This window comes from Macrotis lagotis, chromosome 8 (genome assembly GCF_037893015.1).
Source record: "Macrotis lagotis isolate mMagLag1 chromosome 8, bilby.v1.9.chrom.fasta, whole genome shotgun sequence".
Lineage (NCBI taxonomy): Eukaryota > Metazoa > Chordata > Mammalia > Peramelemorphia > Peramelidae > Macrotis > Macrotis lagotis.
In genome coordinates, this window is record NC_133665.1 from 135194174 (window position 1) to 135218514 (window position 24341).

Here is a 24341-nt window from a genome sequence, read left to right on the forward strand (position 1 = left end):
AAGGCATCTGTCCATCAGGGAAATAAGATTTTCATCAAGATAAACGAAAACATAATAATGTATTCTAAGTTCATGAGAAGTACATACAAGAGGCTGTGGGATTTCCAAGAGAAGAAAGATTATTACTGATAAGGGGTAAAGAGAGGATCAGTATGACTCTTTAGAAAAGGTCAACTCTGAAAAAAAAAGCTTTACTGGATAGATAGAAATTTAGATGCCTGGGCACTGGGAAGGGAGAATCAAGGAAAATCTGGGCCAGTGAGGATAGAATCACATGACTCTCTCCATAAGCAGGTGGACTATATTCTTGGACAATGCAATGGGCCGGGAATCAGAAGATTCAAGTCTAGTTCCAATTCACTATATGACCAAAGGGAAGTAATCCACTAAGCCTCAGTCTCCTGATCTGATAAATGGAGTTGGCAAGACTTGTTCTAGCCAACTCATAGAATTATTATAAAATTTAAATTTGATTGAAAGTGCCTTGAGGTCAACAATTCTTCCATTTATTTAACCTATTAACAATAATTCATTAAACCAAGTACTATGCTAAAGATCAGAGATATACAAGAGAAAAACAAAAATGGTGCTATAAGCATGTATTTTAAAGTCTAAAAACCAAGTGCAGAAAGAGGCACAACTATACATACATACATATATATATATATATATATATATATATATATATATATATATATGACAGAAATAACCTTAGGGAAGGGATTCAAAGTGGGGGAATTGGGGTGGGGGAAGAATTAGAAAATGTCTCCTACAAAAGGCAGAGTTTAAGCTGATGTGCAGAAAGCCAGGGATTCTAGGTGGCTGACAGAGTCACAGGGGACTTAGACAAAGGAGCAGGGATAGATTGTTACAGGCATTCATGTCACTACCAGCAAACTGAACAGGATGTAGAAGGAAACAACTCATAAGAAAACTGAAAAAGGGAGGGAGAGTCCCAGTTGGGAAGAATTTTAAAGGCCAGAGGACTTTATAATCTGCTCCTAGAAGCAGTAATTAGCCACTGGAGATTAGAGACTAGGGGGTGACCTGTACTTTAGGAAAATCCTCTTAAAAAGAAGGGAGTGGTTCAGAGAGAGGAGCAAATGGATTGGAGACAGGGGACTATTGCACTGGTACAGGTGAAAATGTTTTACACTATTAGCGTGGAACAAAAGAAGTAGTTTCCCTCTCCTCTCTGGTCAAACTCTCTCACTCCCTGGTTCTTCAGACAGTGTGGTGTAAGGTACAGACCCAAACATCTTCTGGAAAAATCCAGTGAGTTATTCTTTGTGGGATGAAGACAGGGTCTTTCAGCAGGTCTTATTTCTTCTCTCAGAAGTAATACAAAACCCTTTTTGTTCTTTGTTTTTCCCACTAATAAAATGAGGAAGAAAATCCTCCTTAGCTTCCCTTTGTCTCCATGTTGGCATCAAGCCAATTCAATTCACCAGCATTTATTAAGCACCTACTATAGAAAAGATATCATGCCAGGCCCTTGAGATGTAAAACCACAAGCAAGACCAAGGGACCCTGGTTCTTCCAGGCAGGATATAAGACATACACTTATCAGTATCATAGAAAAACAAAGAGGGTGAGAGCTCTTCCAATTTCCTTCCTTGGGGAAAGTAGTAGCTGAGCCTTGAAGGAAACCAAAGCTTCTGAGTTGAGAAAATGACAAAGAAGGGAATGCCAGGCAGGGGATATAGTTTAAGCCTGGAGATAGGAAAGGCAATGCTCAATTTTGAGAACCCACAGAAGTCTGGTGTGGCTGGAATGAAGAGTTGATACAAAAGAGTGGTTTGAAATAAGACTGGAAAAGTAGATGAGGACAAGATGGTGGACAACCTTAAATGCCAGGCTAAACAGTTTTTATTTTATCTTCTAGGCAACAGGGAGCCACCAGAGATGAGCAAATAGGTGCCAATATTTGGGAAGCAAGGTAGAGCATGGATTGAGGAAAACCGCTGGGTCCCCATTATGAATCCAGTGAAGTGGTTACATTATTCAAATTCTCAATGCACAGTTCCTTTGGATTAGGACCAATTACCATATTTTTACATAAACTAGATTCACACTAATTGGGACCTAGCTGTAGGTGGTTGCTAGGTCTAAGCAAGAGGGGATGGGGATCTAAACTAGGCTGATGGTTGGGTGAGGGGACAGATGGGGAAGATGTTGGGAAAGCTGTACCTAAAAAGGTTTTCAATCAATTAGAAATGAGAGGAGAGGAAAGAGTCAAGATGACTATGAAGTTTTGAAGTTGAGTCAAAATAGGAACACCAGCAATAAAAATAGGCAAGTTTGGTGGAAGGGCAGATACTGTAAGATAATGAGCTCCATCATGTATAAGTTGAGTTGAAAGCGTCAATAGGATACCCAGGAGGAGATATCCAGAAAGTAAGTGATGTTGTATGAATGGATTTCAGGGGTGAAATTAGAACTGAATATATACCTTCAGGAACCATTTGTGTATAAATTCTTGATGCATGGAAGCTAATGAGATCATTGCAAGAACATGGGTATATATATATATATATATAAATAATATCTATATACATCTATATATTTTGAGAGAGAGGGAGAGAGAATATGTATACACATACACACATGGAGAGAGAAATGCAAGAATGTGTGTGTGTATATATATTATATACATATATACCAAGAGAAGGAAAGAGAATGTTTATATATACAAAGAGGGAGATTCAAGAACATGTGCATATAGAAATATATATTAAATATATATAATATATATATAACAAGAGAGAGGGAAAGAGAGAGAACATGTGTATTTATACACAGACACATACACTCACACACAGAGAGAGAGAGAGAGAGAAAGAGAGAGAGAGAGAGAACGAGAGGAGAACAAGGTCTGAGATGGATATCCAGGTTGATAGGTAGGAGATAAATGATGGTCCAGCAAAGGATCCTGAGGAGTCCAATAAACAGAAGAACCAGAAGAGAGAAGTGTCTAGAAGTCAAGGGAAAAGAGGACATAGTGGTCAACAGGGTCAGAAGCTGCAGAGAAGAGGAAGATAGAACAGAGATTAAGCTCTCAGAGTTATCAGTTGAGAGATTACTGGTTATCTTGAAGAGAGCAGTTTTTGGTCCTTATCTCTGTGTTTCTGCAGGGACCATACCCAAATGTCTAGAATGCATTCTCACCTTACCTTTTTCTTGGAGTGCCTTTCTTTCTTTAAGATGCAGCTTCAATGCAGCTTCTACATGGTGGATCCCTCCCAACTGCTTTTAAGCTTCCTTGCAAACTAACTTTGGTTTAACTACGTTGTATGTGTTTGTATGTGTATGAGCACACTTGTAGGTTAAAGCTATTGGGCCTTTTGGGATATTATAAATGTGTGTGTGTGTGTGTGTGTGTGTGTGTGTGTGTGTGAAGTAGCAGTGAATAGAGTACTGACCCTAGAATGATATGTACTAGCTGTGTGACCTTGGGCAAATCACTTAACCCTGTTTGGCTCATATCCAGGGCCATCTTCAGTCATCCAGACTGACCACTGAACCCAGATGACTGTGGAGGAGAAATCGAGGCTGGTGACTTAGCACAACCTGTCCTTATTCAAATGCAATTCACATGCTTGTCATGGTATTACCTCCCTGATGTCCTGGTATTCTTTGAAAACAAAGGACAAACAATCACCATCAGGTGTAGGTATAGGTGTAGGTGTACATGTACATATATACATATATACATATATACATATATACATATATATATATATATATATATATATATATATATATATATACATAGTTAAGAACTAGTTCATTTGAGTGCAAGTTTACCATAGATTGTAAGGTCCTTGAGGGTAAGGACTGAATTTTGCCTCCTTTTTTTTTTGTTTTGTTTTTTGCAAGGCAATAGGGTTACACCACTAGGCAATTATTAAGTGTCTGAGGTCGGATTTGAATTCAAAGCCTCCTGACTCCAGTGCCAATGCTCTATCTACTGTGCCACCTAGATGCCCCTTTTGCCTCCTTTTTATCAGCAAGTGTCTGATACACAGTAAGCACTTAATAAATGTTTATGGATTGATTCTAAGCTGAGATTGTTTTATTTTTTGTATTTTATCTTCTACATCAAGTCCAGTTTCTGGCATGTAGGAGGCCTTAATAAAGATTTGTTGATCGATTGATTGCTGAAGTGGTGAGATCAGCAGCTAGATGGGGGATTGGGGGATGGGAAGAGAGAAGGTGAAGGCAGTGAATGTAGACAATTTTTCTTAGGAGTTTGGCACTACAAAGGAAGCGAGACATAGGATGATAGCTTGAGGATTTGGCAGGGTCAAGTGAAGGTTTTTAAAGGATGGAGCAGACCTGAGAGTGTTTGTAGGCAGCAGTAGATAAGGAGAAATTGAATATAGGAAAGGGAGAGGGAGAAGGGAAGAAGGGGAGGGGAAAGAGAATAATTGATGGGACTGGCTCCTGGAGGAAACAGAAGGAGATGAGATCAAGGTCTCATTCAGTTAAAAGGGTTAACCTTGGCAAAGAAAATGCCCACCCCTTCCTCAGAGATAGGAGTAAAGAAAGAGAGACTGGGTTAAGGGGTAGAGAGTTTTTAAGGTAGGAAACAGGACACAGTGTGAAGCTAACAACAAATGGCCTCTAATTTCCTGGTCATATAGAAGCTTAAATGTGACTTGGTCCCTGAGGGGAGTGGGACAGAGGGACAATCAAGGACTTTGTTCCATGCAGTTATGAAGGCCCAGCTAAAATGTGATAACATGAATTTGTGGTGAACCTTGAAACTGGGGTGAAAATTTAACCCAATCACTTTATCATCTCTGGATTATGAGCAAAGAGGTTCATGGGTGAGGGAGAATGTCACAGGGTGGAAGGCTGTTGAGGGGCAAAGTGGTGGAACAAGGGTAATCAGAATACCTAGGTCCAAATTTTGGCTGATACTCCATGACTGGTGACAGTTGGGTAGCCTAATAGACCTAGAGTCAGAAAGACTGACATTCTATTTCTGTCTGTCACTAATTTTGTGACCTTAAAGGAAATCACTGAAACTCTCAGCCTCAGTTTTCCCACATGTAAAATTAGAGAGTTAAACTTAGTTAGCCTTTAAGATTCATTCCAGGGCAGCTAGGTGGTGCAGTGGATAAAGCACCGGCCTTGGAGTCAGGAGTACCTGGGTTCAAATCTGGTCTCAGACACTTAATAATTACCTAGCTGTGTGGCCTTGAGCAAGCCACTTAACCCCATTTGCCTTGCAAAAAAATAAAAATAAAAAAAAAAAGATTCATTCTAGCTTCAGATCTGTGATCCTATTATAAGAGAGAACAGAATCTAGTAGAAGTGGTCAACCAGAAAGCCAAAAGTACAGAGAGAGGAAAGCGAGGTCACAGAAGGGGGGGTATGGCATGGAAACAGCAGAATAGAGAATGCGATGAAAATAAAGACTAGCATTAGTAGGAATGGGGGGATATGAAACATTTGTATATTATGATGCAAAGGAAGAAGTTGCATCATTCAGAATCAAGAGGTTGATTCTGATATTAGGTCTAAGATACAACCACTTTATAGCTAAGGTAGAAAGATAGATGATAGGTAATAGAGAAATGGATAGAGATAGATCATAAAGAGTTGATAGACGGGTAGAGATCAGAGATAGGTGATAGAGAAGGAGATGATGGATAGAAAGAGATGATAGAGAGAGATGATAAAGAGATGGATAGAAATAGATGGTGGATAGTGACAGAGATGAAAAAGAATTGGATAGATAGATAAATAGAAAGATTGATGAATGATAGATAAAAGGATAGACAGATAGATAGATAGATGATAGATAGATAGATAGAAAGAAATTGTAAGTCCTACTATGTAAGAAGGGTGATAAAATGGTAAGCCAAGATACTGAAGAAATCTTTGAGATTTTCTGTTTTTGATGGATCCATTGTCTCAGTGACATATCCCTTCCATGACAGTATTCCCTTTCATGATGCAGCTCCTAACCCAACCGTGCCAATTCTTGTCCATGTACTCTAAACTTTCCCGAAGAAATCCACCCACCATGCTAGGCGGACTTCCCCTAGAACTCTTGATATTGTATGGCTCTCATGAAACATTCAGATTGCCCACTTGCTATTCTTTATTCTTCTTTCCTGGCCAGCCTGACCTTTTCTGTCATGTGCTTCTCTAATGCCACTTTACCTATCTACAACTTCATTGGTTATGTGTCATAGTCTATTATGGACCTCTCCATTAATCATTGGGTGGCTCTCAACTCTAATTCATTGAAGTATTCTACATTTGGAGTACTCAGAATGTCTTTATCAAGATGGGATTTTGTGTGAAGGTAGCACTGTAAATTTCCAAGAGATAATTTTGCTCTTCTCCTCCTGTTCATTCTGGGTCCTACTTCTGAGCATGGGGGGAAGAAAGGCGGGGGAGATGAATTAGTGGGTAGTGATAATGATAAAAGAAAGAAAGGAAAAGGGCATCAATAAAACAAACATAAAAATACTCATAAGAAAATAAAAAGATTCAAAAGGAGATACAAATAAACAGGGCGATTTTGTTACTGCCTTATTAAATTTAATATATACTTTTAAAAGGCAGACTATGTAGCAAGTTCACAGATTCATTTATAATCCTCATTTTTAAAAATTCTTCTTTGTATATTGAAATATTTGTGTTTGTTGAGGATTGTTAAGGTCATTATGAAAAAGGAACATTTAAAACATTAACTCTGGTCCCCAGCTCACTGTTTATCCACATATCTGTATAGGACCTGGTGGCTCCAATGTATTTGTGGAGAGGACTCCAGAGATAAACAGGGATTTTAAAAAGCAAACACTGTTAGTCATAAAATACCAGCTCGTGTGTAGATGGTTCTATTTCTGGAAGACTTGCTTCAAATGGTATTACTCTTAGCATCCTTTTATGTGTTGTCTTCACCCATTAGAATGTAAGTGCCTTGAAGGGAGAAACTGTCTTGCTTATATTAGGGTCCTCAAAGCATAGCATGGTGCCTGGGACATAGAATTCACATAAGAAATGCATCAATCTAATTATAATATGCAAATGTAGATAATTAGAGTTTAATCAGTACACTTAAAAAGATTAGTGTGGATGCTCATTTCATCAATACAAATAGCAACCCCTCCTTGTCTTAATAGATTATCTTTATGAATTACTGTAAGTGAAAAAATTCATCACCCATGTGGTGGCAGAGAGAAGAAGGCACTCTATTTTTCCCTTCTTGACATGAGTAATGCCATTTTAGAATAAGCCTCCATTTCAGTGGAAATAGGCATTTATATCTGCCTCGTGTGTTTTGTCTTCCTTTGCTCTGGAGTTTAGGCAAGTCCAACCCCAAGACAGACTCTCTCTCCTGACTTGGACTCCTGAAACCAATGCAGGTTTTCACTTAAGGAGAAGAGAGAATATTTAGGACATTGATGCTAATGTTCAGCCATATCTGGCTCTTCGTGGCCCTATTTTGGATTCTCTTGGCAAAGATATTGGAGTGATTTGTCTTTTCCTTCTCCAACTCATTTGATAGATGAGGGAAATTAAGGTAAGCAGGGTTAAGTAACTTGCCCAGGGTCACACAGCTGTGTGAGCTTAGATTTGAACTCAGATTTTCCTGACTCCAGACCCAGTACCTAAGTGTTCAACATTCAGGGCATAGAAAATATTATTAAAGGCACAAAAGTAGAGGAGCACATTGTTTATTGGAGGTCATTGTCTGCTTTAGCTAAAACATAGCATCCAGAAGGAAAACATGTGAGATGAAGGTGGAAGGAAAGGCAGGACTAAATCATACAAGGCCTTGAACATCAGGCCAGGGAGTATGAATTTTCTTGACAGGCAGTACAGAGTGGCAAGATCATATCTCCTTTTGAGAGTGATTATTCAGGATGAATTGGCACAGAGAGAGAGTGAAGTGGGGACCTGTTAGGAGGCGACTGTGGTCATTCAAGCAGATGATTATTAGGGCTGGTGCAATGGGAGCAGATAGTCAGTCCAGTTGTCAGGACTCGGTAACTCACTTGGATATGGAAACTGAGGGAAAGCAGAGTTTTGAGAACAACACCCAAATCTCAAACAAAGAAGATAGGGCAAATGGCTGAGCTACAGACAGAGAGAGGGCAGAAGAAGGAACAGATTGTGGGGGAAGATAATGACTGGAATCTGAATGTTGTGAGGATCCAATGAGAAAATGTTTGTAAAGCCCTTTGCACATAGCAGGTACTCTATAAATATTAGTTGCTGCTGCTGCTGTTGTTGTTATTAATATTCTTCATCCCTTTCTCTTCGCAAGTGCTGACTTTCCTTCTCAGGCCTCATAAAAGCCTTTGCTTGCCCTTATCCAATACATTTGTTTTGAATTTCATGTGTTATGGCTCTCAGTGGGATCTTATTTCTCTTTTGGACTGTAGGCTTCATGAGATCTTATCAAAATTTTGTAACTGGACCAGAACCTATCCCAGTGCTTTGCATACAGTAGGTATTCAATCAATGCTCAGTGAGTAAACAAATAATCAGATTTATAAATCAGGAAGATTCTTCTGACCATGGTATGAAAGACAGAAATGGAAGTGAAGAGGTGAGGGGAAAGTGTTCAAAGGAAATGGAATAAGTCTATTTAAAAGGCCTCAGTGGGAATAACAAAGAAAGGGCAGATACTAGGGATGCTGCAGTGTGGAAATGGAAGGGACCTCAAGAAATAATTGGGTTCATCTCTCTGCCTCTAACTTATCTTAGTGTTGAATATAACCTTGAAACATGGAATGTCAGACCTGGGACATCTTTGGACACAGGAATGTTGCTCAGCCATGTCTATCTCTTCCTGATCCTCTTTGAAGTTTTCTTTGCAAATATACCAAAGTCATTTACCATTTCTTCCTCCAGCTCATTTTATAGATGAGGAAATTGGGGCAAACAGGGTTAAGTGACTTGCCCAGGGTCACATAGCTAGTAAGTGTCTGAGGCTGGATTTGAACTCAGATCTTCCTGACTCCAAGCTTGGTACTCTAACCACGATGCCACCTAGCTGCCCCAGGCTAGAAAGGACCACAGAGATCCACCATTCTAATCCGACATACAAGTCAGATGATGAAGACTCAGAGAGATGCGAACTACCCAGGAACACACAGTCACTAAGTGGAAGAGATGGATCAGAGTTAAGCCTCCTGACTTCCACTCCTAGACTCTTTCTTCTTTCCCTTACCCTGCTTGCAGAGTGGAAACCATTCCCGAGAGACACAGACAAGGGTAACAGCAGTATATTTTAGAACGAGGAGGTAGATGTGAATGTTAAGATGGAATGGGGAGAGGAAGTTTGATTTATCAGAATGTGAATTGTCCGATGGCATCCCATGCTCAATGGCATGAAACTGGCTATTAAGAGAAAAGGAAAATATTCCACCCCAAGGAAGACAGAAGAGAAATGGGAATGGGGGTGGAGAAGCATGAGAAACTGAAGGATTAGTTAGGACAAGGTCTATCTGAATTGCAAACAGTCAAGCAAAATGGGAATATTTTAGGGCTGGCCATTTAAGAAGATCAGAATGGAGCTTGCATAGATAGTAAATGGTTTCCCTAAGTTTAATTGGAGCAGCACTCCAGGAAAAAAAATCTATTTTTAAAAAAAATCTGGGGATGAAGGTGCATTGGCCTCTGGGGAAAAACGAATGAGTTTTTAGAAAATCCATTGTCAGTGGAAGCCAATTTTTAGAAGTGTGTGAAGGATGGAGGAGTGGATACAGGGCTGTGAATTAAGAGGGGGAAAGATTGAGTTAATTGGAGCAGGAGGGAGAACCAAATTAGAGTTGGAACTTGTCAAGTGCTCCCCCCTTCTCCCCCCCTCCCCACCACAACCTTGGACAGAACTCGAAACTGAGAACTGGGGAGGGGAAATGACATCCAAATATTTCAGCTAAATTAAAATTCCTAGGCTGGTTTCTGGGGGAAAGTAAATATGTTTTCAGAAAAGCTGCACAGTGAGCCATGGAACCCAAGCGTCCTGACTCCCAATGCTGGGCTCCTTCCTCCAAAAAGCACCAACTCTCATTCACAATAATGAAGAATCTCTGATTTCCTCCTCTACAACATGGGCCAATGGGAAGGTCACTGATCTTAGAATCAGAAGATGAGAGGATCATAGGTAATAGATTTAGAGATTAAAAAGATCATCAACATCACTGAGTTCATCTCCATCATTTGAGTGAGGAAACTGAGGCTCAGACATTCAGTGACTTGCCCAGGGTCATACAGCTACAAGGTTTCTGAGGCAGAATTCAAACTGAGCTCTTCCTCAATCCAAGTCCAAAGTTCTATTCCATTTTCATTTCCCAGATTTGCCACTTCTTAGCTCTGTCACCTAGGTGATTCACTTAAATCTGTTTATTTATAAAATAAGCAAATGATACTTTTATGACCTTTCATGTAGGACTTTTACAATCCCCAAATACAGTTTCCATTCATCATTCTTGTGTTTGCACATAGTCAAGGCAAATTCATTTCTCCAGACCTACCCCATGCTCTCTGAAAATGCCACATCACCTAATGCCTGCTCAATTATATTTAATGCCATTTTCATACTCGGGCATCTTCTTCCCACTTTTTTCTGCTCCAATTCCATTTCCTCCATGGAATCTTGCCTGATCCAACACATATCATAGTTTCTGGCAGATAGTGGGAGCTTAATAAAGCTTGATGGATGGATCCTTCCAACTTCAAGTCAGCCTTCCCCACTATGAATTCCTATAACACTTCCTACCACTATTCTTACAGTACATATAATATTCTGTGTTAGGCCCTGGAGAGACAAAGACAAAAGCAAAAGAGTCCCTGCCCTCAGAGAGCTTATATTCTGTTAGACATAGACTGAGAAGTCAATGGAAAATAATTTGTGGAGGAAGAGAGCAGTCACAACTTAAGTCATATTTATATGTGTACTTGTCTTATCAATGAAAGAATCAACAAGTATTTATAATGCCTGCTATGTGCTATGTGGGGCAGTGGATAGAACACCTGGCCTGGAGTCTGAAAGACTTGAGTTCAAATACAGTTTCAGATACTTAGGCAAGTCATTTAACCCTGTATGCCTCAATTTCATCCTCTATAAAAGGAATTGGAAGGGGGAGAAAGGGCAAACCAGTCTTGTATCCATGCCAAGAAAACCCCAAATGGAGTCATGAAGGTCCAGACATGACTAAAAATGCCTGAACACAAATGTGCTAGAGAATGTACTACTCACACAAAGACAAAAATGAGGCAACTCTCCCTCTGCTCTTGTGAATGGGTATAGACTGGAAGGAATGACTGGTATTGACCTGATTTATCTCTGGGGTCCTTGCCCTCTTCATTTCAGTTTCTACCCAGCCTGGGTTCTCAACATAGCAATGGAAAGAACAGCAGACTCAGCATTAGGAAGATGGGACTTTATGAATTAGTTCAATCAGTCTATCAATCAATCAATCAATCAACAAATATTATCAATATAGGCTGGGAGCTCTCCTTGGTTCTGGATGGATAAGTACAGAGAATGAAAGAATCCTCATGAATGGCTAAACAAATTGTTGCAACTGATTATGATGGAATTACCATTGTGCTATATGAAATGATGAGCAAGACACTCTCAGAAAAACCTGGAAAGACTTACATGAGCTGATGTAAAGTGAACTGTGCTGTGTATAAAGTAACAGCAGTATTGTAAACTGAATGACAATGAATGACTTAGCTCTTCTCAGCAATACAATGATCAAAGACAACTCTAAAGGATTTGTGATGGAAAATGCTATCTAAACCCAAAGAAAGACATCAAAAAATGCGATGTTTGAATATAGAATGAATCATGGTTTTTTTTTAAACTATTTTTTTTCCTGAGCGTTTTTAGGGACTTTTTTCTTTGGTCTATAAATTTTCTTTCACAAACTGAATGCTATGAAAAAAAGACAAAGACAGAAAGAAAGATAGACAGAAAGAAGGAAAGAAAGACAGAAAGAAAAACAGAAAGACAGGAAGATGAAAAAAGAAAGATGGAAGAAAGGAAGGAAGGAAGGAGAAAGAAAGAAAAGAATTTCTACTCCTTTAGAGTTTCCATTCAAAATCTGATAGACAAGCCCAAATGGAAGAATACTTAGGTCATACTGTACATACAAATATATGCAAAGTGGTTAAGTTCAAGGTAGCTTGGGAAGGGCAGCACTGGTGGCTGAGGGTTCAAAAAAGATTCGTTGCAAAAGAAGGTGTCTTAGCTGCTTCTCAAAGGAAAGAAAGAACTGACTCTGAATTGGAGTAAGGAGGGAGTGAGGATAGAGGAATTGTGGGGTCAAGTCTCGAACGTCCAGAATGCTTGTAGAGGGCTTTAAAAGCTAAAAACCGCAGCTTGTATTTTTTTTCTAGATGCAATAGGATGCCACTGGAATTGGCTAAGCAAGACAGTCACATGCTATCAGATCTGTGTATAAAGAATATTACTTAGACTAACTTGGCTGCTTTACTAGCTGGGCACCTTGGGCAAGAGGCATCTTTTTTAAAAAACAGTGTTTTATTTTTTTCCGATTACAAGTCAAGATATTTTAGCATTCATTTTGCAAAATTTTGAGTTTCACATTTTCTCCCTTCCTCCCTCCCTTGCCCCCTCCCTAAGATTTAAGCAATTTGATATAGGATATATATGTGCAGTTACATAAAACAGATTTCTATTTTGGTTATGTTGTGAAAGAAGAAACAGACCAAAAGAAAAAAAAACACAAAAAATTAAAGTGAAATTAATATGCCTCAATCTGCATTCAGATTCCATCAATTCTTTCTGGAAGTAGATAGCATTTTCCGTCATAAGTCTTTTGGAATGGTCTCGGATCATTGTATCACTGAGAATTGCTAAGTCATTCACAGTTAATCAACATACAAAGTTTCTGTGACTGTATAGTCTCCTGGTTCTGCTCACTTCACTTTGTAACAGTTTATATAGATCTTGCCAGGTTTTTCTGAAACTGGCCCACTCCTCATTTCTGACAGCACAATAGTAGTCCATAACTTCTTTAGCCATTCCTCAAAGGATGGACATTCCCTCAATTTCCAGTTCTGGGCAAGAAGCATTGAAGTGGTGTAATTAGATAGAGCTCTGTCTCCACTCTGTAGAACACTATGTTCTGGAATCAGTTCAAATTCATCTGCATGAATATGGACAAGTCATTTAACCTTTGTCTGCCTCAATTTTCCTCATCTGTAAAATGGGGGATAATAAAAATACATAATTCCTAGGGTGGATGTGAGGATAAAATGAAATGTTTATGAAGTGGTTTGTAAATGCTAGCAGTAGTAGGTGGTGATGATGGTGGTGGTGATAGTAGTAGTAGTAGTAGTAGTAGTAGTAGTAGTAGTAGTAGTGGTGGTGGTGGTGGTGGTGGTGGTGGTGGTGGTGATAGTGATAGTAGTAGTAGTAGTAGTAGTAGTAGTGGTGGTGGTGGTGGTGGTGGTGGTGGTGGTGGTGATAGTAGTAGTAGTAGTAGTAGTAGTAGTGGTAGTGGTGGTGGTGGTGGTGGTGGTGGTGGCAGAATAGGGGGAGGAGAAAGAAGAATTGTAGGAAGAGCAGTTGTTGTTATATTGTGGCCCTGGGGGGCTGTAATTTCTTCTTTTCCAGGATGAGAGAGGTAGACCAAACATTAGCTGAGATCTCCTGCAGTTCCAACATAATACAAGATGTTCCAAAAGTCAGTCAACAAGCATTTATTAATCCCTTGCTGTGTGCCAAACACTATATTAAGCCATGAAGATACAAAAGATTCAAAAGACAGCCTCTGTTTTTGAGGAACCCACAGTCTAATAAGGAAGACAAAATTCAAATAACTAGTTACAAACGAGAAATTTTTTAAATGATTATAATATATATTATACATGAAAAAATAATTTTTCAAAATATACTTTAAAAATCAAAGTATTTTATGCACATATTTTATTTTAGAGTATATATAGTATAGTATGGTACATATATTTATGTATTTATATATTATTTTACTATATATTGATAGTATATATTTAATTTTATTTTATTTTTGTATTGATAGGACAAATTGAAAATATTTCTCAGAAGGAAGGTACTAGAATTGAGAGGAATAGGGAAAGACTTCCTGTAGAAGTTATTTGGGATACTGTATATTTGTTTTCAGTTCCTCTTAACTCTACCTTTTGTTTATAGTAGCTTCCAACTCTGCGATTCAGTTTCTAGGCTTATTTCCCCTTCCGGTCTGAAGCCTGTTATTCTGTTTCCCAACACTGTTCTAAGGTTCTTCCAGTGCTGACGTTCCACTTTCTAAGCATGTTTCCAGCTCTGATGTTCTGTCTTGGTTATTCTCTTGCCCCCCACACTGTTTTTAGGTCCCTTCCAATCCCTGACAGTCAGTGTTCTAAGTTTACTTCCAGTTTTGTTCTTAAGGTCTCTCCTAGCGCTGACATTCTACGTTCTAGGGACCTTCCAGCTTCCTCTCTTACCATTCTAGAATAGGGGCTCAAAAATGTTGTTGAGAGAGTGGATATCTTGAGGGGTGAGTCAGACATAAATCATCAACAGGCTGGTAGTGCCCGACATCCCCCTCCCCCTCCCTTACCTCCTGCCCAGCCCCACTCTATCTTTATTACTTTGTCAGCCGCTTTTGAGCATAATACTTATATTTTATAGTTCTGAGCCACAAGATTATTCAATTTGCTTTATAGGTCTAGTTTGATCAATCTGCCCCACAAGCCCCACACCTTGGTAATTGAAATGCATTGCTCAGCAACTAGGGAATTTCAGCATTGGGATCAGCTTTCATTTCCTTCTGTGACACCCTGTCACCGCCGTGAAACCAAATTAGGCCAAGAGGCAGCACAGTGCTGAGGAGGCAGCCACCACTCTCACAGGACCAGGCTGTTTTGTGCTAGGATCAGAGATGAATATCCAGCCCAGTCAACTCATTTTACAAATGGGGAAACTGAGGTCTAGGAGAGGGGAAGTTTCCAAGAGCACATACATCACACCAAAGTTACCACATACAACCAGATCCTCTGGTGACAAATCCAATGTGCTTGGCACTATACTCTTCTGGCTTCCTAGTCTCTACCTAATTGGATGGAAATAGGCCTGACCCATGGCAAAATTACCCTTCCGAATCTTGTCTTGCTTCCTCCGCCTACAGAGATAAGCTCTTCCACCCCTTCTAAAGGAGCTCAATATGCTCCTATTCTCCCTCCTGTCCATTCCTGGACTCTCTCCCCATTCATAACCTGGGTTCTAGAATCTGGCAGCAGAAGAAGCAAAAGAGTTAAACTTTTTTATGGAGGGAAAAAGAACAAGAGCTCTTAAAGTGATGGGGATAGTAATGAATCAGCGTTGTCCTGTTGAAAAAGAGGTTGTGAATTTTTAAAGATGCCTCAGGGCACCCCGTTTGACAGTCTGTCTATTCTTGCTTGCCTCTCAGAAATATCTTGCGAATTTATAAACTGCATCTGATGCTCTGGCTCGATGAAATCAAAATTCCTTAGCTTATCGTTTGAGCCCCCAATCCCCTATTCAGCATCATCCTCATCTACAAACTTCCTTAAGACATAGTTCAAGTCTATTCAGTTTAAACTTATGTCCATTAAGCTCCTACTATGTACAGAGCTAATACAGTGTATTAAAATACACTTAATACAGTGTATTAAAAGCTGGGGAGTACAGAGTCAAACATGAAAAAGAATCTGTGTCCTCAGAAAGGGTAGAGGATCTACAACCTGCATACTGATCATAATAAGAGGGAGCATTTTTGTGACATATTAAAGTATGCAAAACATTTTACATATATGATTGCATTTGCTCCTCACAAAAGCCTATGATATAGGTACTATTTTTGTTATTGACATTCAGTTGTTTCCAGTTGTGTCTGAGTCTTCTTGACCTCATTCAGGTTTTTTTTAGCAAAGATATTGGAATGGTTTACTACTTCTTTCTCCAGTTCATTTTACAGATGAAGAAACTGAGGCAAACAGGGATAAGTGACTTGCCCAGGGTCACACTGCTAGTAAGTGTCAACATTGCATTTCAACTCAGGATGATGAGTCTTCCTGACTGAGTTCAAGCAATCTGCACTATGGTACATCCTAGCTGCAAGGTATTTCTTTTTTTTAAATTATATTTATTTAAGGCAATGGGATTAAGTGACCTGCCCAAGGTCACCCAACTAGACAATTATTAAGTGTCTGAGGCTGAATTTGAATTCAGGTCCTCCTAACTCTAGGGCTGGTGCTCTTTCCACTGTGCTATCTAGCTGCCTCCAGATATTTCTTAAATACCTCTTTGAGGATCCAGTCATTCAACCAGTTCAGAATACACCAAACTGTTTCATCTCTTCATCTCTCCATCTTGTCCATAAGAAGAGCATAAGAAATTTTTGTCAAATTTCTTTCTAAAATCTGGGTAAACTAAATTGAAAGTCTTCCTCCATCTACCAGTATAGAACCCTGTCGAAAAAGGAAATGAGATTGATCTGGCTTGACATCTCCTTGATGCATCCCTGCTGACTCTTTGTGTTCACCATTTCCTTCTCTAAATGCTCACTAACCATCCCTTTAATAATACATCATAGGATTTCTCAGGAATCAAAGTCAAGCTCATTGGTCTAGAGTTTTTAGGGTCTATTCTCTTGCTAAAGAAAAAAAAATTCTGGAACATTTTTCTCCTCTACTCTTGCAGTATCTCTGCAATTATACATGATCTTTCAAAGACCACTGGCAGCTATTTAACACTCACATTTCTGTCCTTTCATTATCTTCATATATCTTATCTGGGTCTGATAACTTGAACTCATCAAGGGAAGCTAGGTATTCTACTACTCACTAGTAATTTTTGTAGGTCCTTTCAGCCCAATGGGTTTTGTTTTGCAGAAAAAAATACCAAAAGACAAAAAAAAGCAAAACTAGAAGCCAAATAAATTCGAGGAGTTTCTATTCTCCATTATCCATTATCATTGCCTCACCCATCCAAATAGTAATCTTCTTCTTTGGTTCAAAATAGTCAATTTAAACCAGCAGTTAAGAGATGGTTGGCAACTTCAGAAAGAGAACTTTATTTTTTTAGAGAGAGGGATTAGAAAAGAAGTGGCAAGGGAGAATTAAATGGGTGGTCCAACAGAGGTAGTATGGGTATAGATGCTTCCCAGTTTCCCTAGTTTCCTTCAAGATTCAACTCAAATTCCACTCTAGTATCTTTGCCAAGAAAACCCCAAATGGAACCATAATCAGATATGACTGACATGACTGAACAACAACAAAATATTTTATAAATGAGGAAATTGAAGCAGAGGTTAAGTGACTAACCCAGGGTCCTACAGCTAGTGTGTGAGGTTGGATTTGAACTCAGATCTTTCTGACTCTGGGCTCAGCTTTCTATCCTGGGTGGTACCTAGCTACCTAATATTGAAGAAGAAAAAAAAGAGGGAATGATTGGTAGGCCAGGCTTAAGGAAATGGTAGGGGTATAGAACTGAGGGCACAAGTAAAGTGTTTAACCTTGACAAGGAAACCTAACTCTTTGTCCGAGACTAGAGTAAAGGAGAAGATGGGTGAACATGTATAAAGTTCTGTGATGTGGAAAAGGAAAAAAAATGAGAGTGTTCATGTGGTTCCTAGTCAGACAGAAAACAAGGTCTTTTGCTGAGTAAAAGGGGAGAAAGGCTCGGCATTTTATAGCTACTTTTATTGTTTGGAGGATTGGATCAATATTGGGGGAGAAGGATGCTGACTTCCATTTTGAACAGGTTGGATTAGATGAGCTGGTGGGGTATGGAGGATGAAATTTCCTATAGACTATCAAAGATGTGATTCTGGATCTCAGAGGGAAAATTAGGGTTGATTATAAATATATTTAGGAGTCATTGCAAAAGTGGTGGTGTAGTAGATAGAGTGATGGAATAGGGCATGAACTATGGGCATGGATAGAGGGCATGGAATAAGGAAGAAGACCCAAGTTCAAAGTCAGCCTCAGACACTTGCAACCTGTGTTACCCTGAGCAAGTCACTTAATCTCTTTTCTTAGTTTCTTTAATCATAAAATTAAGATAATAATAGTAAAACTACCTGCCAGATGTGTTGTGTGGACCAAGTGAGATAATATTTGTGAAAACGTTCTTAATACAGTACTGGTTCATAGTAGATGCTAAATAAATGTTTTATGCCAAAAAGGGATGGTAACTGAATTCCTCTGTGCCAATATGTACAGCATAACACTACAAATAGAAGAGTAAAAATAAGAGAGGTGGCGCGATGATTGGGAAGGATCCACAATTTAGAATCTAATGATTTGGGGTTGAGTCTCAGATCTGCCACTTAACATCTGAGTATTAAAATATGAGTATTAAACTCATTTCCTATTATTGGCTTTTAGTTTACTCATCTGTAAAATGGGGATAACAATCTTGGTAATGCCTCCATGTTACAGAGTCCTTATGAGAAAAATCATTTAAGCCTTTTTTAAAAAAGCTATTTTTATGATTATTTCCATTCACATTCCCCAGCCTGAGTTCACTTTTGCTAAGCCCCTATTAATAGCTGATTATTTTAATATCCTTGATAAGCTAATATACAGATCAATCAAAATACAGTTGATTCCGGCACTGTACTTACTGTATAATTACCCTTGATAATCTCTGATGCGGCTGCCTCTGATTATGGCGCTGTGACAGGCGCTGACTGATTTCAGGGATGGTTCTGCTCCATAGCGTGATCTAACGAGTTATAATTGACTCGATGCATGCCTAATGCTGATTGTGGAAGCCCAGAGTCGGTCTGATGGAGAGAATGGGACCTATCATACTCCAAACAAGATCTTTTTTTCTATATTTGCTCCTCATGCAATTTCATGGTGATTACCTAGTTATTTTTATGTTTTTTTTTTCTTTTTAGAAGCAGAGTCTGCTTTTGAATACAACACGGTTGGCTCCCAGTGACTTGAGAGTTGAACTGAAGGACTGACTGGTCCCAGTCACAGTCTAGAAACTGCTGGGAGTTGTTCTTTTTGCTCATTTATGCTGTATTTTCTTATATAACACACACACACACACACACACACAAACACACATACATACACACACATCTTTGTTGAATCTCTCTGCTGGCAAATAGTAAGAGTTTAATGATTGCTTCAAATATGTGTATTTCTATATGTCTTTATATATTTATTTATCCATGCATCCAATCCATTCCCTGTATCATCTTTCATCTATGTGTCTCTGTATCTATCCATTTATCCATCCCCCTGTCATCTGTCTCTCTTTGTTAATATCTATTCATTCATCTCTTCCTCCTCTTCCCCTTCTCTCTCTCTCTCTCTCTCTCTCTCTCTCTCTCTCTCTCTCTCTCTCTCTCTCTCTCTCTCTCCTTCCTTCTCCTTCTCCTCCTCCCCATCTGCCTCTGTCTCTTTCAGTCTCTGTCCCTCTCTTTCTCAGAGGGATAGGGATGGGACTCAGAAAGTGCAGTCACTCAGCTAAGAAATGTTGGGCTTGGGATATAAACTCAGGTCTCTTGTCTCAAAGTTTGATGATCATTCCACATATTTTCCATTCCAACGATACCTAGGCCATGCCAAATCTATACTAGTCAACAAAATTATTCCATCAAAGGTCCTTAGATGTGAACACCTGTAAATGTAAAAACTGGACTCCTGCTTCTCTGGATCATGCTCTTTTATAATCCTGACTCCCTCCCCACCTTCACCCCCAACCCTTCAGCCAACATCATGATGAGCAGATGTGATCAAAGAATTTGGACTTCAGCCACCCATTCATGTTGGGAACCAATAGTACAGGAAGATATTCTCTAAAGTCCCTTATGGCTCAAAGGTTTTGTTTCCACATTAATGATGAAAGGTTGTTCCAACTGGGCGAAGGCCAAAGGTTTAATCACCCCTGGTCCTAAAGAGCAGCCTTGTAGTCACCATTCATCCCAGGTAAAAACATGAACAATTCATATTTACCAAGTACAAAATAGGCATGGGTAGGAGGCTTAGATTTGAGTCCTGGCTCTGCACAGGTATTCTTTATATGACTTCTGGAAAGTTCTCTGTCTGAGCCTCAGCTTCCTTGAGATATAAAATGTGATTAGATCATGCAAGATCATACAAGATCCCTATCCCCCCAACCCCTTCCCCTGACAATTGTAGACACAATCCAACCCTTTACATTCACCCACCTGAAGGACTGTGACCACCACTTGCAGAAAATGGTCTTTGTTTTAATGAGTAGCCAAGGTCTCCCACCTCATCCAGGGCCATCTCCAATTGTCCTCATCTATATCTAGCCACTGGCCCCAGATGGCTCTGGAGGAGAAAGTAAAGCTAGTGACTTTGCACAGCTCCCCCTCACTCAAATCCAATCATGGGCCTGTCATGACATCATTTCCCTTGATGTCCTAGTTTTCTTCGAGGACAACCAATAACAAGACCACTATCATGACCTCTCTCTCTTGGCCTCAACCATCTTAATTTCTACAGGGGGACCAGAATGTCAGAGGTTTGAGGTATTAGAGATCTAGTCCAAGATTTCTTAACCATGGAGTGTTTAAACTTCTTTTTAAAAAATATTTTGGTGCCTGCATTTCAGTAGAATTGGTTTCCTTTGTAATCCTAAGTATCTCATTTTATGCATTTAAAAACATAGGGATCCTAGATACAAAAAGGCAATTAAGAACCCCTTCTCTAGCAAACTACTCATTTTACAATTGGGATTGAGGCATAAAAAGGGAAGATAACTTGTACACAGTGACATAGTGAGTTAATAGCAAAAGCCTACAGTAGATGTTCATCTCTTGGTCCAGTGTTCTGTAGAATATAATAACCAATACTGCTTTCCTGGTCCCATTGGCTTTTGTCAAAGACAGGTTCAGGGATTTGGGCTGGGTCGGAGAATCTCCTGATCCAGTTCATCGGTGTATTTCCAGTGCCCTCCAAATCTGGAGTGGGGAGGGTTGTTCTGAACTTCTGGGCTACTTGCTAGGTGAATGACATGCTCAAAGCATAGACTTTAAATATCAGTTAATGAAATTCAGTTAACTGAAGCCCAAAGAACTGAGCAGAGCTTTGCAAAGTGGTACAATAAGGACCAGAGCAATCAGTGGAGTTTTTAAAATCTCAGCTGAATATTATCACAAAATCCCAGAGTTGGAAAGGAGAACCTTTAGAAGCCACCAATAGATGGGCAGCCTGGTGGGGGTTAAATCACACTGGAATAGTACTCAATATGACCTCTGCTGGCTATTTAATCTTACTGATACTTCCTAGAAAATGAGAAGGTTGGATTCTATGACCCCAAAGGTCCCTTTCAGCCTCAGAAAAAGAGAAAATGAGCCAAGAGAAGTTATTGACTATACATTTTTATGAATTCCCTACATAGCTTGGGCATTAGACTTTTACAAAATAGTGGTTTCTGGTTTTGATGGTGACTTTCCTGGCTTTCTGTTGACTCTCTAGATGTTTTCTTCATGCCTCAGATGATTTCTCGCTCTCGTACATGCCTCCACCCTGTGGCCCCCTCATATGATTGCCAAGTTTCTCTTGGAACCACCATTTTGAGGAAATGGTCAACCCAACCATGCTCATTCTTCTCTTCTCCTAGCTTCCTTCCTATTCTCCAGACTTCTTCACCATGTCTTGATGTCAATCTTTTTCTGCCTCTCATTTTTCAGCTACCTCTTATATGTTTAAGTTTCGCAATTCTCCCTCAGTTACCTCTCCCCTCTGACTGAAGGGCTGGAGGGAAAGAGAAGGCTCATAAACTTCCAGGGACCCATTGGCAGTTCAGCTTGGCTATGACACCCCAAGGCATTGGGGTATGCCAGGGTATCCCAATTTCCCCTTATTTTTTCAACTTCCTTTTATTTTAGGTGTTTTTTTTTGTGCAAGGCAAATGGGGTTAAGTGGCTTGCCCAAAGCCACACAGCTAGGTAATTATTAAGTGTCTGAGACCACATTTGAACCCAGGGACTCCTGACTCCAGGGCAGGTGCTTTATCCACTGCGCCACCTAGGCATTCCTTTCAACTTCCTTTTGGCTGTAGCTTTTCCCATCAGATTATAAATTCTTCAACAGTTGGGGATGTAGGGCAGCTAGGTGGCACAGTGGACAGAGCACCAGCCTTGGAGTCAGATGTACCTGAGTTCAAATTCGGCCTCAGACACAATAATTACCTAGCTGTGTGACCTTGGGCAAGTGACTTAACCCCATTTGCCTTGCAAAGACCTAAAAAAAAGAGTTGGGGATGTATAATGTATAATGTATATGTTTATTGAACTGAAAATGTTATCTTCCTTGGCTCATCCGATCAAGACAGTGATCCAAGACAATTCCAAAGGATCCATGATGAAAAATGCCATCCACCTCCAGAGAGAGAATTGATGAACTTCCAAGTACAGATGGGAGCATGCTTTTCTTTCTCTTTTTCTTGTGTTTTCTTTTGTAACATGGCCAATATGGAACTATCTCATATGACTTTACATATTTAATTGACATCACATAATTTACCTTCTCAAGGGCTGTGGAAGGGATGAGAGGGAGAGAGAAAAATTTAAGAATTCAATGTTAAATTTTTTTTAAAAAAATTAATTGGGAAATAATGAAATAAATGATATATTTTTATGAAAGAAAATCTTTCCCTGTTAGAATGTAAGATCCTTGAGGGCAGGTGCTCTTTCTTCTAACTTTTTATATTCCTTCACACATTTCTGTGTCAACCTTAGGCAGGGGCCATGCTAATCCACTTTATTGTTCCAATTTTAGTATATGTGCTGCCAAAGACAGCATTACTTTTTTGTATTCCTAATGCTTAGTATAGTGTTGGTATATAGTAAGTGCTTAATGTTTGTTGACTTCACCTGGAAGCAGAAATTGTTTCCAGCATTTTAAATTACCACATAACTACTATTTACAAGACCCTACCCCACCCCCACCGCCAATGATGGGGAATTGTCTGAAAGTAGCCCCTTTGCCTTTTGTGCTGTTGATAGTATTATAACACATTTAACATTTAAAATTACAAAGTGTATTACTAAGACCAACTGTCAGAGGAAGGGTTTTAGCTTCATCATTTTAGAACTTATGATCATATATTTAGAGCTATAAAGTCATTGAGTCCAAGACCCTAATTTTCTAGATGAGGAAACTGAGGCCCAGAGAGGTTAAATAATTTTCTGGAGGCAGAATTCAAGGTCAGATTCTCTGACTCCGAATCCAGGATTCCTTCCCCTGCTCCACTCCTACCTTCCAACTGAGGCTGAGAGAGGTTTACTCTACTCACTGTGACCACGAGACATGCTCAGTGGCACAGTCAGAAAGTGTCAGACCCAGAGCATGATGCCCTGTCTCTCCTAATTCTAAAGCACCTTCTTTTGCCATCCTCATCTGCCCAACCCTTTATCTCAGAATTAGCTCTGCCAAGTCAGTGAGGCTAGTCCAATCACCCCTCTCCCACCCTTTATTTCACCACCAATGGAAAAATAGGCAGACACAACAGGAAATAACACCAGGAGACACAGACTTTAGCAAAAATGTTTAATCTCTCCTTGATGCGCTTTTATTTACAAGTAGTAAATCTGAAGAACATTAAAATAGGAAATAGCGGGGTATTTACACAATCCAAGGGCACGAGGAGCTATGGGCCCCACCGCTTCCAACGTGGAGCGACTGAGTAACGTTTATCGGAACCACTGATCAGACCATTAAAACCATCTGTCTTCTCTCCATTTGAAATGTGGACAATGACGTTAAGGGACAGCTAATTGTGCGCTTCATCTTAAAAAATATAAATCTCTCTCTAAATATATCTATCCTATCTGGTGAGGCCAAGGATTTGAGCCGCTAATTCCAAGATTGGGGGTGGAGGGGTTGGAGAGTGGGGAGAGGGAAACAGAAGGGTTTCCTCCAAAAGGCTGAATGATAAAGAAAATGGAGTCGATGCAAATTTGGTTATCTGGGGGGGGGGGGTGAGGGGAGGAATGGGGACCAAGAAGACAGTCCCATTGATTCTATGAAACCCGGAGCTCAGAGAGGCAGTGCCATGCTGTTTTTCCTAGAGGTGATCCATGTGTCTGTACACATGTAAATATGGTCCAGGAGGATTTTAAACATTAAGGACATAAAATGTCAGTTACTATTTCCCCTAAGAAACTAACTTTTGAGTCCATTCAAGGCCATAGTCTTGCCCTCCCCTAATGTCTTGCTTATGATACCTGGTTGTGGCATGAAAGTGACCCCAGGACTCTCAAAGATTATGCCAAGTCAATAAAGGACTCCCTAAGCTGGAGAGACTTCAAGAATGAGACCAGCAAAGGGTGATCTCAGGTAAGCAGAAAGGTTCATGC

At 39.7% G+C, this 24341-nt stretch overlaps 1 non-coding gene across 1 annotated transcript; it reads right to left on the reverse strand.

Annotated features, from left to right (window-relative positions):
- Nucleotides 1-22680: 22680 nt before the first annotated feature.
- LOC141496775 (U6 spliceosomal RNA) lies at nucleotides 22681-22785 on the reverse strand. Its single transcript, XR_012471166.1, has one exon. It is a non-coding gene; the product is annotated as a U6 spliceosomal RNA (small nuclear RNA).
- Between the last annotated feature and the right edge of the window lie 1556 nt (nucleotides 22786-24341).